This window comes from Rhinichthys klamathensis, unplaced genomic scaffold (genome assembly GCF_029890125.1).
Source record: "Rhinichthys klamathensis goyatoka isolate OS25496 unplaced genomic scaffold, OSU_Roscu_1.1 h1tg000216l_1, whole genome shotgun sequence".
NCBI lineage: Eukaryota > Metazoa > Chordata > Actinopteri > Cypriniformes > Leuciscidae > Rhinichthys > Rhinichthys klamathensis.
This window is the reverse complement of record NW_026606741.1, coordinates 909,379-924,571: the sequence shown is the minus strand read 5'-3', so window position 1 is coordinate 924,571 and position 15,193 is coordinate 909,379. Positions and strand designations below refer to the sequence as shown.

General features: G+C 40.0%; 2 protein-coding genes and 1 pseudogene across 2 annotated transcripts in view; 2 read left to right on the top strand and 1 right to left on the bottom strand.

Moving 5' to 3' along the window:
• The window catches only part of LOC130097323 (gastrula zinc finger protein XlCGF7.1-like), a 362,909-nt gene that overhangs the window by 128,457 nt on the left and 219,259 nt on the right, over nucleotides 1–15,193 (top strand). The window lies entirely within an intron of this gene.
• LOC130097297 (uncharacterized) overlaps nucleotides 1–15,193 on the bottom strand; it is a 298,549-nt gene that overhangs the window by 72,627 nt on the left and 210,729 nt on the right. The window lies entirely within an intron of this gene.
• On the top strand, nucleotides 6,781–6,897 carry LOC130097348 (5S ribosomal RNA; annotated as a pseudogene).

The following is a 15,193-nucleotide window of genomic DNA, read 5'->3' as shown; positions in this document are numbered from 1 at the left end:
TGTAACGCTGTAAGAAGTGTAAGACAACAGAACCCGTATGGGTTCACGTCGCGCCGGATTGTGCCGAGTGTGTGTTAAATGCTCTCCTACTTGTTGCTTTGGATAAAAGCGTCTGTTAAATGAGCCATAACAGATTATTCCCAGCAGGCACACAACGTCATAAGACGTTGATATTTGGTTAAATTTTGGTTGCGACGTCGGGTGACCAAAATTCAATGTAAGTTCAACATCTAATGTCAATGTTAAATTGATGTCCAATACCGAATACATTGATTTAGGTTTTATTGATATATTTTTATAAAATGTCTGTTGTATAAAATTACTGTAGGCTATGATGTAATCTGTTATGTACTCATTGCACACGTTTTTTGGCCCAACTGTTAGTAAGATAAAAGTTATTGTTCAAGTGTAGTTTAACTGAAATATTGTAAATATCATAAAATATCTTTATTTCATAAAAATAAAGTATAGATGTCCACAGTTGTCTGAAAGTCCCAAGTCCTGCAATATTTTTTTGTTTCGAGTATGATTTCACAAAAATAGGTTGCTGTAAACTATCATGGCATGTTCCCAAAAATTGGCACTAGGCTGCTGTAAAATGCCAATTGCTATTCCATCTAAAATTTATTATTATGAACATCACCTTTCAGTCCTTCCAGAAAAACGCGATTATGCAATCGCATGATTCAATAATCAGCCAAAGTCCGCATATTTATGCGGGGGCATTTTTTCAAATACGCCGCACTTTTGCCGTATAAATTGCCGATTTCCACGCAAAATATGCGGGGCTTGTATGATTTCATAATCCCCGCATTTTTGGTGCAAAAAAAGTCACATATATCTAAGCAGAAAGTTGAAAAATGTTGCGTTTGCTTCACACGAGAGCAGCCGTTTCCCCCTGTTGCCATGGGAACGTTATGAAGTGACGTAATTAAGCGACATGAACATCATTGAAAAAACAAAACTGTAAAACAGGGAAAAAAAAAATCATATTTTATTTATTCATTTTTACAGAAGTTGTAGCATATTCCTTTTGTAAAGCTACAGAACTTGTTTGACTCAACAATGTTTTGTAAGTTTGAGCCATGTGTTTATTAAGGTCTGAAATAAAACAAGATTAAATATTCCAGCACTTTCTGTGATGTAGTATGTTTGCTTATCATAGGAAGTAATAAGAAATAGCTCTTTACATTAAGGTAGTAGCCTAGTGAGAACAGGGTGTTGGGGAATCACTTTTTCTCTCTTTTTCATTAAACCGCAGTTTTTGCAAGTTCCCGCAATTTCATCACATAAAATTGCAAATATCCTGCATATTCCATCGCCGCATAATCACAGATTTTTGCCCGCAACAATCACAAAAAAACTCCGCATTTTTCTGGAAGAACTGACCTTTGGGTCACATCACCACACCATTTTGTCCCCCCCACTTTTATAATGGCTGCTACGCCCCTGCCCACAGCAGCAGATATACTCCAGATATACTCCTCACCCATAATTGAGGCATAATTGAGGCAACTCAATCAGTTTCTTGCCGCTTGCTTTAGCCATTTTCTTACTGTTTTCTTTTGCCAAAGTGGACTCATTACCATATTTAAATTGATTTATTTAAGGGAGGAGACTGTGTGAGGCGTTGTGCTCGTGCATGTGTGCTCAATTTTACGTTAATTAGGATGTACAAAGAGTATGCGTGGGATCCTTCGTACGCAGAGATTCATATATCTGTTTTTTTTGTGCACATTATCAGCTTTGTCTGTACGCAATGTTTTAGTATGAATTCAACGCAAGTCTTTGTACATGAGGCCCCAGATCTTTCACTTTTTGTTCTGTCATTCAATTGTTAATATAGTAAAAATAAGTTTGACAACTGCTATATACAAGGTTATGATCATTCAGATGCATTTCTCTATCTTTTATCATCCATATACTGCTTATTAATTCACATCTACCAAAGCGTCAACAATGAAGAATCAAGAATGGACACCAACCTATTTGTTCCTCAGTATCTTCATGTTTTATTCTGGATGGTTCTGGATCACTCATGTCTTCAATCTCCTCTTTAATAAACTCCATCTTTAACAGTCACACAGATTTCAGCTGCTACTCCTGGAGTTTGTCCTTCTTTTGTAAGATGATGGGAATATTCCCAGTATTTATTGGTGAATTGTTGTGGGAGGGGCTTCACTGCGGGTGTGAACTGTGATGACTGTGTTTTTATCCAATCTGCATCAAAAAAGTACAGAGTCATCATGTTAAACTGCTGCTGAAAAGCCTCTTTGTCTCCAAAAGTTCCTTGTTTTATTGGTGTCAACAGGCTAAAACAAACTACAGCATCATCACCTTTAACTTCAGTTCTTTTCTTTGCACTTTCACTTCCATCGTGTCTGAAACATTATGGTTATGGTTATTTTATTTATAAAGCACTTTACAACTGCACCTGCAGACCAAAGTGCTGTACAATCAGCAGCATAAAACAAACAACACATAAAAACAACATGCAACTTACAGCAATACAGATACTAGCCCAACCTCTCAAAGGCTAAAGACAAGAAATAATTTAACACTGGTTTTAAATACATTTAAAGAAGTGATCTCTCTTAGTTCAAGAGGCAGACTATTCCAAAGCCTCGGACCAGCAACAGCGAAGGCCTGATCACCTTTTAACTTTAAATGAGATCGAGGGACCGAGAGCAATGATTTATTATTTGATCTTAAGGACCTAGGTGCTTAGTGAAGAGCAACAAGCTCAGATACATAAGCAGGAGCTATCCCATCCACTGCTTTAAAAACATACAGCAGAGTTTTATATTTTATCCTGAAATTCACAGGTAGCCACCTGAGAGAACCTAAAACAGGAAATATGTGATGACTTTTCTTAGCACCCACCAGCAGCCGTGCCGCCGCATTCTGAACTAACTGCAAGCGTGATATAGTGGTCTGACTGGACCCTACATACAAAACATTACAATAGTCAAGGCGGGACAGAACAAACGCAGGACAGAACAAGGGCATTAATAACCTTTTCTAGATCTTTTCTCAACAGAATAGGCTTTAAGCGTGCAATAGTCCTAATCTGGAAAAAGCAACTCTTAACCACGGCATTAATCTGCTTATCAAATTTCAGCTCTGGGTCAAACACAACACCTAAGTTTTTTACTTGGTCATGGCAATAGCCTGACCATGTACCAAAATATGTTGCAATTTCAAAGCATCTTCTGGCAGGGCCAAAAAGCATGATCTCAGTTTTACTTTGGTTTAACTGAACCAAATTATGAGTCATCCAGCTCTTAACCTCCTCCAGGCATGCCAACAGTAAGTTAGAACCACAGTTCTCTCCTGATTTCAACGGGAGATAGATTTGTGTATCGTCGGCATGCAAATGGTACAACATGCCATATTTAAAAAAAATCAAACCCAGGGGCAACATATACAAATAAAATAAAATTGGGCCTATAACAGAACCCTGAGGAACCCCACAAGTGACGGGCACTGCTGTTGAAACAAAGTTACCATACTTTACTGAGAATGCTCTATAAGTAAGATACGACTTGAACCACTTTAAAACTGTCCCACGTATTCCAACCAATTGGGATAACCGCTTTATGAGAATCACATGGTCTATAGTATCAAAAGCCGCACTCAAGTCCAATAAAATCAGAGCTGCAACATTACCTGCATCTCGGATTAAGCGAAGGTCATTAACAACTCTCAAGAGTGCTGATTCCGTACTATAACCTGCCCTAAAACCGGACTGAAATTTATCTAAGATCTCATGTTTACTTAAAAATGACATCAACTGTGCATAAACCACCTTCTCTAAAACCTTGACAAGCATGGAAGTTTTGAAATAGGCTGATAATTCTTCAATTCAAATGGGTCTAAGTTATGCTTTTTAAGAAGCGGCTGAATAACCGCTTGCTTGAGGGCCGTTGGAACAATCCCATTATGAAGACTGCTATTAATAATAGAGGCAATACTTGGTCCAACAACATCCACCAATTCCTTGAGAAGGCGTAAAGGAGTCACATTGCAATCATCAGATGTACGCTTCAAACTTATAATGATGTCCTTAACTTGTGCCACTGACACCTGCTCAAAGAGGTCAAAACTCTTGACACTAGCTGTCAACAACACAGTCTCAACCGGCAATATAGGAAGACTAGATCTAATCTTCTCCACTTTTTCTATAAAAAAAAGTTTGAAACTTGTCGCATGTTTCCAACAAAGGTGTCAAAGCAGAACAGCCAATTGGTTTTAGCAGTCTATTTATCGTTGCGAAAAGGGCTCTAGGGACATTACATTTCTGTACAATGACATTAGAGAAATGATTTTGCCTACCAGTTATAACAGCAGCCTGATAATCTGAAAAACACTGCCTCATAATTTGAAGAGAAACCTGTAGCTTATCCTTTCTCCATTTTCGTTCAGCCTTTCTGCATTCCTGCCTCAAAGAACGAGTATAATTATTAAGCCAGGGTATTGAATTAATCTTTGGTTTCCTAACTTTATATGGGGCCACTATATCCAAAATATCTGAGCAAACAGAATTAAAGAGTACCAACAGCTCATCTGGGCCCACATAAAGAGAAGGAGACTCAATCACATTCACAAATGAAGAGGAGATATACCTCAGAGAATTCTACAGCCGTTGATGACGTAATGAGGCGAGAACAAATCACATCTGTCTGAGGCAAAATTGGTTTGCATGGCAAACAGGCATTAAAAATAACAGGCATATGATCAGACAAAACATCATTACAAACATTAATATTACAAATTGGAAGCCCCAGAGACAAGACCAAATCCAAGATATGGCCTTGTTCATGGGTAGGACTCGAAACAGACTGTATGAAATTAAAAGAGTCTACCAATTGTATGAACTCAGAGACCATAGGCTTATTCGGACAGCACAAATGAATATTAAAATCCCAAAGAATTAAAATATCACAACTGGGCACAATATGAGATAAAAACTGCTGAATAAAAATCCTTGTTGTACCTCGGAGGTCTATTCTGCCCTACAAAGGCAAAAGACCTTAACTCACCAGAGTGTGAAACTGAGAAAAATGACTTTAAAGTTTTTTTGTTGTCCAGCCAATTGTATGATAGGTAGGACAATGAAAATTTGCCAAGTAGTTGTCATAATGATTATATTTATCTACATTAAAAAAAATTTAGCTCAAACTTGACCTTTGACCCTTATTCGGAAGTTACTGTATTCTGCCTTTGCATTATCTGCAAAACAATAATGGGTCATACAAAGGCAAAATACCTTAACTTCTAATTTATTGACCATTTTGGCTTTTATCACTCTATACAAACATTTCTATGATAACAACGATAGCCTTAAAATAACATTTAGTAAGTTCTGTCTAGTGCTGCATTTGCATTTGTGCTGGACAAAGCTCTGAGGACATCAGAAGTTACAGGGACTGATGGCAGCTGTACAAAGTACACAAGTACACCAATTTTAATGGAGAGCAAAACAAAGGCAGAACACCGTACAATCTGAAAGGTAGCATTATTTGATAGAACGCCAGCACCGTAACTTCATATTGACGCGCGGCTAAACAAAGGCAGAGTACCGTAACTCAAAATGCGCGTTCCAAAACAAAGCCAAAGAGCGGTAACTGGTGTTACGGTGTTCTGCCTTGGTTTCTCACTGGCTTTTGGAAGTTACTGTTAAGACAACCCATTATTTTCTCGAAAAAACAACGGAATTGACTCAAGATACTTATCCACATGATAAAGGGGGTCTTGAATGTGCCAAAAATATAAAAAACTAATTTTCGACCAAACACGAAGTTACGGTCTTTTGCCTTTGCACGGCAGTATATACCAAAACACATAAAACAGCTTTCCAAGCATCACACATCATAACTTGGGCCTCAAAGCTCTGATAATTCGCCATTGACAAAAGACGGCATTTAAATCTCCTCTTAAAAACACAAGCAAGTCCACCACCCCGGCCAGAAGCTCTAGGGGTGCTAAAAAATGAACAGTCATCTGGAGAAAGTTAATCAGAGAATGCATTTCACCGACATTAAGCCAGGTTTCAGATATAAACAGAAAATCCAGATCATGTTGTGTAAAAAAGTCATGCAAATGATCTTGCATTTACCAGTGCCATTTTAACTGTAGTTCCATCCGAGACCACAGCCGACTCGATATAACGCAGATTGTTACTATTTACTCCTCTCGAGCGTCGCTGAGCCACAATCCGCGAGGATGGTATCCAAGAAACCGGACAAACTGGACGCAAACAGGGAAGTGTCTCGATCGAATCTGCACATCTCATCAAAAATCTGAGTCGAGAGTGCACGCGCATCGTATCGTACGCAACACACATAGTGCCACCTGTTGATGACTCCAGGGAAGTACAGCTAATCTCTGTTTTTTTTTCCTGTCTATATAATTATAATGACAATGAAATACAAGGCTTTAACATACAAGGAGAAAATCAAAATGTAAGGGTATTTACCACCCGGTTACATCCTCCCCTGCTATAAGTCAGCGTCCTCGATGACTCATTTAATCACCTATTTCGGCATTCATGGCACCCTGCAATGCCTTCTCAAACAATGCAGTGCCAATACTTGAGACACCATATCCATGCTGAAACTCACTGCATTACAAGCGGACCTGGGTGCATGAAAAGGATTAGTGAACACCCGCAGTTGCTCGCTTGCTTCTGAGCACAGCTGGAACTACGCCTAGGAGTGGGCAAGGCACCTGGCCGCAACTCAGACCCGTGAACCCTTTTCGATGGCCTTCCCTCAAAAGGCCAGCAGCCATATCACCCTGTAGCTCAAGACTGGTTGCCCACTGAAGCTAAGCAGGGCTGAGCCTGGTTAGTACCTGGATGGGAGACCTCCTGAGAAAACCAGGTTGCTGCTGGAAGAGGTGTTGGTGAGGCGCTCACCCTGTGGTCTGTGTGGGTCCTAACGCCCCAGTATAGTGACGGGGACACTATACTGTCAAAGAGCACCGTCCTTCGGATGAGACGTTAAACCGAGGTCTTGACTCTCCGTGGTCATTAAAAAATCCTGGCCAAATTTGCCCCTTGGACTCTGTCCATCATGGCCTCCTAATCATCCCTATATACTAATTGGCTTCATCACTCTGTCTCCTCTCCACCAATAAGCTGGTGTGTGGTGGGCGTTCTGGCGCAATATGGCTGCCGTCGCATCATCCAGGTGGATGCTGCACATTGGTGGTGGTTGAGGAGATCACCCCTTCCATGTGTGAAGCACTTTGAGGTCCCAGAAAAAGCGCTATATAAATGTAACAAATTATTATTATTATTATTATTATTATTAAAGGCTCAACAGTGTAAGTGGTGCCAACTATTTCCACTACTCTGTAGATCCGCTGGCGCAGATACACCAACTCGCCCACACTGACCTGAGGACAAAATGTCTTTTCATTCAGACGAGTCACTTTCTCCAGGGCTTTTTCCTCTGAGTACTCCTTGGCTTTCTCATGAGCATATCTCAGCCTCTCTTGATGGACAGACAACCAATCTTGTTTCCCCTCAAACACCTCCTTGCTACCCAACAATGCATCAATGGGCAGATGTGGCTGTACCCCAAAAAGTAAATAATACGGGGAAAACCCTGTAGTAGCATGCGTAGTCACATTATAAGCGTGGACTAACTCCGGCAAGTACTCAGGCCAACGCCGTTTACTACGCCGGTGGTAAGGTACGAAGCAGGTTGTGAAGTGTTCGGTTGTACCGTTCACACTGGGCATTTCCCTGCAGCCTATAAGGGGTGGTACGGGTCTTCTTCACACCATAAAGTCTGCACAGCTCAGCAATTACCTCACTCTTGAAATTCCGACCTTGATCGGAGTGCAACCTCTCAGGGACCCCATACTTCATAAACCACTCTTTGAACAGGGTTTTTGCTGTGGTATCTGCTTTTTGGTCTCTGGTGGGAAACGGCTGTGTGAACTTTGTGAAAACATCGGTAACGACCAAAACATTTTCATGCCCATCAGAAGCAGGCTCTAGGACTGTAAAGTCCACTGCAATCACTTCCAGGGGTCTGGAAGCCAAGAATGCTCTCACAGGGGCACGGACTTTAGGCTGAGGCATCTTGGTAAGGATACAATGCTGACACTAGGGCTGAGCAATTTTATCGATTCTGCGATATAAATCGATATTTTTTTCCCCAAGAAAGTATCGATTTTTAAGCCGCGAGTATCGATACACAAGTCCCATTCAAATCCCCCGTGTTTAACTTAGCTCGTCAAGGGGCCGTTCAAATATCGTGTCTTTTGCGCGCTCAAGTTCGTTATTTCAAATGTAGGCGCGGCAAGCGCGCTCATAATTGAAGCGACGCGCTCATTTTTCTCAGGCGCAGCGAGATGAAAACACCTCAACTTTTCAGAATGGCGCAAGCGCACCGCAGTTCATGTGACAAGAACCAACCATCAGCTTCACCCTTTCCGTAACAACATTGAAAGCTCGGTCAACATGAAGGAGGGGGTGCACCCAAACGCTACAGGTGTTTTTCTCTTCTCCGTAGATAAATCTTGTAGCAGAGCTACAGCAAGCGTTTTTCGGTGGTAGAAATCCTTAGCTACTAAAACTTATTTGTCGTTGTGGAGAGCGCAGTTCATGGTTGCTTAGAAACGACAGACGCCACGGGAAAATCGGACCTAATTTTACTATTAATAATAAAAGATAAGCTAATGTGCATTGTAAATGTCCGTAATTTATCTTTTTTGACTCATTCTTTTTATAAAAATGATTTAAAGTCTGAAATATGTGAGGTTTATCTTTTTATAAAACCTTTTTTCTCAAAACTTTATTTGCACTTTTTAACTCTCCATTGTTAATTGCAATACTGCACTTTATTTACTTTTCAAAGGCTTGTAAGCTAAAGTTTGTACCGTTTCAATAAATGGAAATTATTTCCTCAACACATCTTTGATTAATTTTGTCCAGCATTTGCAAGCTGTAGCTCTGTCCAGTCAGAGACATTGTGTAATTGATGTTTTTAGTTTTCAGTTCAATTCATTCAATCCAAGTAAATGGAACACTCACAAGATGTCACCAAAATCACTCTGTCCCCTTTAAATCTTTCAGAAAATGATGTAAGTGTATCGAATTATATTGAATCGTATCGAATAGTATCGTTGGCTGAATATCGTGATATATATCGTATCGTAAGCTGAATATCGTGTATCGTATCGTGAGATTAGTGTATCGCTACAGCCCTAGCTGACACTTCTTTACCCATTCCTCCACATCCTCATACATACCGGCCCAAAAACACCTCTGCTTCAACAACCCCATGGTCCGCTCAATGCCCTGGTGCCCCATATCGTTGTGCACGCTCTGTAGCACTTGTTGCTTTAAACAACCCGGCAACAACAATTGCCAGCAGCTCTCTTCAGAAGGTCCATCTACTACTCGCTCTATCTACTACTCGATACAGCAACCCATTCCGTTCTCTTACGAGGCTCCACTGCTTCAGAAGGCACTTCACAGACCTGGACAAAGACTTCCATTCCAGGTGAACTGGTCTATTTTTCGTGTTCCAGAAACCTCTAAAATCCCTCAGAACAGGGTCGCTTTCCTGAAACTCAACCAGCTGTTCCCTAGAGTAACCGGGAAGTGTTACCTTGGAGACTTGTGGCCGCTTCTCCAGCCTCCAACACACGGATTTGCCTTAACCTACAGCACTCAAGTCCCTTCAGAGCAAGTTCAGGTTTCAAGGCTGTACCTCGACTAAAAACACTGCAAATCGCTACACACTCATCCCAATCAACGTCAGGATCAGATTCAGGCTCCCCTGCAAACTCCTGCCTAGACAGAGCATCAGCTGCAGCGTTACACTTGCCTGGCCTGTACTTCACCTCAAAGTTGAAGACAGACAGCTGAGCTACCCATCTCTGCTCGATCACTCCTAACTTAGCAGTTTGCAAGTGACAAAGCGGATTATTATCCGTTATCATCTCAAACCAAGACCCAAGTAAATAGCCGCAAAACTTCTCGACTACTGCCCACTTAAGGGCCAGTAGTTCGAGCTTCATGCTACTGTAATTGCGATCGTTCCTCTCTGCGTATGCAATGAATTCATTGCGTATGCAATAGGGCTGGGCGATATGGCCAAAAACATGTATCACGATATTTTTTTTTATATCAGTCGATATCGATAATTATCACGATAAATGTCAAATCTTTATTTCTTTCAAGTTTAAAGGCAGATTTTTGCTCCTAAGTGAAAGTTGTATAAACCAGAGCGTTGTGGTTTGAAAAATCGGAGGTAGAACATTCAAACATTTGTCATTTTTCCTTAACAAAATAAATATCTGAAAAGAAAAATATTTCTTCAGCAGTTTGCAGTGCAGGCTGCAATATTCAAATTACATGTTTTGTCTCGAAATGTATATTTGACAGTGAGTTGACAGTAAATCTACATCCTAACTCAAGCTAATGCTACTATGTTAAATTTATGTTCATTAACAAAAACAGTAACATCTGTTTGTTTGTTTTTTTAAATTTAAGGACCACATTTTTATTTTGTAAAATGTAATATTCTGACTGTTTGAGTTTTATTAAAATTAACCATTGGTCATCCAGTATCATGCATTTAGATCATGATAACCACAGATAAAACCAGGCATAGCCTATAACACCTCACTATCATGGCAAAATGTAACTTTATGGTTTCTATGGTATTTGTATGAAAAACAGTAGCCTAACAGTTAAATACATTAAATACTGTAATTATATTCCATTAGTCATTTAATACATTGTCTACATTAATACTATTATACAATTCAATATGTATATCCCACATTTCATGGTGCAGTTAATATTACTAGGCTAACGTTACAGTAAATCCATGGTAGGCTAAATGGATTCAGTATCAATTCAGATTCTGACTGTTTCGCTGCGCAGTGTTTCTCCTGTTTGTCAGCGGTGTTTCATCTGCCTTTAAACTAGGGATGTAACGATTCACTCGCAACCGGTTGAAAATCGATAAAAATGTGTGACGATTCAAGTCGGTTGAAATGTTAAACGAATCGCGATACACGTTTTAAACAGCAGGGCGCGTTTACTGTATAGCCTACTGTGAAGTTGTGAACCTCGTTTTACAGACACAATAGCAGCGAGCACACACTGGCGTGAAGCTAGCGAGTGTTTTCACTTCATTCATGGAACTTGATTGTGTGAGCCAAGCTCAACTTCCATAGGAATGAACTGAAAACGCTCGGTTTGCTCCGCTCGCGCCGCACCAGTGTGTGCACGCGCCGTCAAACAGTAGACATGGCGACGGCAAGCGTAGATGTTGACGTTGACTCATTCAAATCGGAGGTGTGGCGGCATTTTGACTTTCCGTAGACTAATAATAATCACCACCGTGAGAAGCACCAGCCACCTCCGTTTTCATGTAAAAGTCATTAATACGACAATTGCGAGTCACGGAGATCACAAGGTGCATCAGTGTTTCCGTGACAACCAGATGTTGTATTTATTTTACTATCTCTTTCTCTAAATGTGTTTTTTTTTTTAACTCTTACTAGTGTAATGATACAAATTATAACAAATTAGAATCTTGCCTTTATTACAATGTAAAACCCCTGTCAATCTGGTACTAATTTTACACAGTCTTTTACATAGAGTGCCAGTGTCCAGCCTCTTGACCAAACAGAAAGAAGGACTGAGTTGAAACAACCTTGAAGGGAATTTTTTTAATGTAGTTTTATTATTTGACAAATATATTTTAAATTAAGAAGAAATGTGCAGCATTTTGTCTGAGAAATAATAAAAGGGACACTTTTGTCTTAAATCTCATTTGTTAAAAAAATCGTGAGAAAATCGTATCGTGAAACAAGTATCGTGAATCGTATCGCATCGTGAGATGAGCTGTCAATCACAGTCCGCGCGGACCGGCAAGGTCATTGTTGATGATATGCTGGAGCACTGTCTATTAGGGCTGCAACTAACGATTATTTTGATAATCGATTAATCGGACGATTATTTTTTCGATTAATCGATTAATCGGATAAAAAAATTCAATTAGATTTTTTGTTTATTATGACTAAATAAAATCCGGTTACACTTTATTTTAAGGTGTCCTTGTTACAGTGTAATTATATATTTAAGTACAGAGTAATATTAAGTAACTACATATACTTACTATAGGAATAGGGTAGGATTAGGTTGAGGGTTAGTTGCATGTAATTATGCACAATTTACTGTTATTACTAGAGTAAGTACATGTAACATATGTAACAAGGACACCGTAAAATAAAGTGTTACATAAAACCCTAAATTAGGATATTTATGTGTAAAAGTGTACTTTAAAAAGTGCAAAAGCCACACATTGAGTTTTACAAATATAAAAATTTGCATTGTTTTTAATGATAATTGCTGATGGCAAGTTGACAACCACTAATGTAAAAAAAAAAAAAAAAAAAAAACATTGATATCCAACATATTGTTTTAACACAATTTTTGTTAAAACAAATTTACAGACATGTTGTTCAGATGTGAAGATTTAAACTAAAAAAATCTCAAATATATAATTCATTTAATTTTTATTAATAAAATTAATTGAATTATAAGGATAATTTGTAAAAAATAAATATAGAAAGACTGAAAACAAGCGTGTGAACATAGAGCCGCAGTAGATCGCGTTTGAAAAACAATTAAAACTTAATAGTAGACAAATGCTATATAAAGAGAACGTAATGGAGGTACGCAGCAAGCTAACAGGCTTGATTAAAAAAGACAGGAAAAATGATGCATTAGTGCACAAACATTCGCTGAAAACCACTGAGTACAGTGACTAAAAAACAGTAATTTACTGCTGCTGTTATTAACTGCCTTTATATTTAGTGCTTCGCTTTGTAAAAACCGTTTTAATTTAATATTTCTGCGGTAGCACTATTTTAATCCATCACTTATGTTGCAAGCGAACTGATTTTGCAACTTGATGCTCGAGACGCAAAATACAGACATCCCAAGTCTCCCGGAAGTTCTGGAAGTCACCCGCATATTGATAGCGGCTCCCTGATGGTCGCAAATTAGTTCAAACTCCCGGGATTTGAGCGCGCAAGCAAGAGCGCGCATGCGAGACAGAAGAGACTGTGCTCCAAACCGTGTAGCGCGAGCGCGCGACAGAGCAACGGAGAGAGAGAGACCTTGCGTGTGTGCCTCATGAAGCGCGTGTAAGACAGAGAGCATCCTGATTGGCCTGTTTCAACCAATCACAAGTAAACGCTCCCCGTGACGTAAGCAGACCAACTAATCGATAATGACATTCGTTGACAACGATTTTCATAATCGATTATTATCGATTTTATCGATTAGTTGTTGCAGCCCTACTGTCTATGAGCAGAATGGCGTCCAAGCGATTGTGGTGTTCTGTTCTTGGGTGTAATAACGAACACAGTCATTTTAATGTTCCTGAATCCGAACCGCTGAAGACACAGTGGCGAGTTTAGTTTTCGAAGGGAATATTCCCCACGAGCAACGTCAATGCTTTCATTTCTCACCAGACTGCTTTATAAAGGAGTATAAAGCTGGTTTTGCTAAGAAGCTGCTTCTGAATAAAGGATCGGTACCAACTATTCGTGTTCCTGCTGAACCTCCAGAAGAACTGAAGTGAGTGTAACGTTTTATTAACCTTTATATTAACCTTTATATTAATCTTTGTAAATCGCTTGCACGCTTCACGATGAATGCGGCTAAGGTTTACACTCAGGGTACATTACGGCATGTTTTCTATGTACGACATTCTCAATATAATTCATAATCCCACGTTTATAATGAACAACGCGTTATAGGGGTGTAACGATATATCGTGGTACGATTTATCGCGATGCAAAAATGTCACGATATGTATCGTAGAGTTATGACGATATTATATAAAAAATTATTTTTATTTTTTTTACGATTTGACGTCCGTTTTATCCTATTGGTTGAGCTACCGCACCCGCGTCTTACGTCACGCTTGCATTCAGGCTCAAATGAATCGCTTGAACTGTGAGCAGTAGCAGGGCAAAATGAGTTCGACTTCGTCTGAAATAGAAATAGAAGATGCTCCGTCCACTTACAAGTCTGACGTCTGGCAGCATTTTGGTTTTCCAGTTACTCGACAGGAGGACGGTAAAAAAACAGACAAAACACGAACTGTGTGTAAATACTGTAAACAAACTCTGTTATACACGACGTCGAACACTACAAATATGATGTGTCATTTAAAACGGTACCACAAAGAGAAACTCCTGCAACCGGGTGCGAAAAAGAGAGTGAAAGAAGGCCAACTATCTTTAGAACGTAGTTTTGCTTCAACATGGTCTCAGTCAAGTGCAAAAGCTCAAGAAATAACCAGGTGCATCGGAGTTTTTATCGCAAAAGACATGAGGCCATTCTCGGTCGTCGAAAATGTTTCGGATTTCGCGAATTGGTGAGGGTACTGGAGCCCAGATATCATATTCTGTCACGCCCGCACTTCAGTCAGGAGGTAATTCCAGCCCTGTACAATGAAGTTAAAGCAAGTGTGACAGATGTTTTGAAAAATGCTGAGAGTGTGGCGATAACAACTGACGGATGGACTTCGAGGGCTGTTCAGAGTTCCATCACAGTCACAGCGCATGTTATTTCCACAGAGTGGGAAATGAAAAGTGTTGTGCTTCAGACTCGCCCGCTTTTCGAGTCGCACACTGGTACAAACATAGCTGATGTTTTAAAAGCGACCATACAAGAGTGGGAGCTTGAAAGATCTGCTCATAGCATTGCTGTCGTTACAGAACGCACGCAACATGGTTGTGGCAGTGAGGGAGGCAGGGATGTCACCGCATATTAAGTGTTTTGCACACACTTTGAATCTTGCTTCGCAAGCAGGATTGAATGTTCCCCGCGTCAGTCGCTTGCTTGGTCGCGTGAGGAAAGTCGTGGCTTTCTTTCACCGCAGTACCACAGCAACAGCTGTGCTCGCGGCAAAGCAAAATATGCTTGAGATCGCATCACACAAGCTTATCATGGATGTTGTTACACGCTGGAACAGCTCAATGGAGATGGTGGAACGCTATCTCGAGCAACAAGCTGCGATAACGGCAGCCCTCTTGAGCACAGAGGTGCGTAAAAATGCACGTCAACTCGATACTATGGATAGCGCTGACATCAGTGACGCCGAAGAAATCGTAAACCTTCTTAAACTGTTAAAAAAAG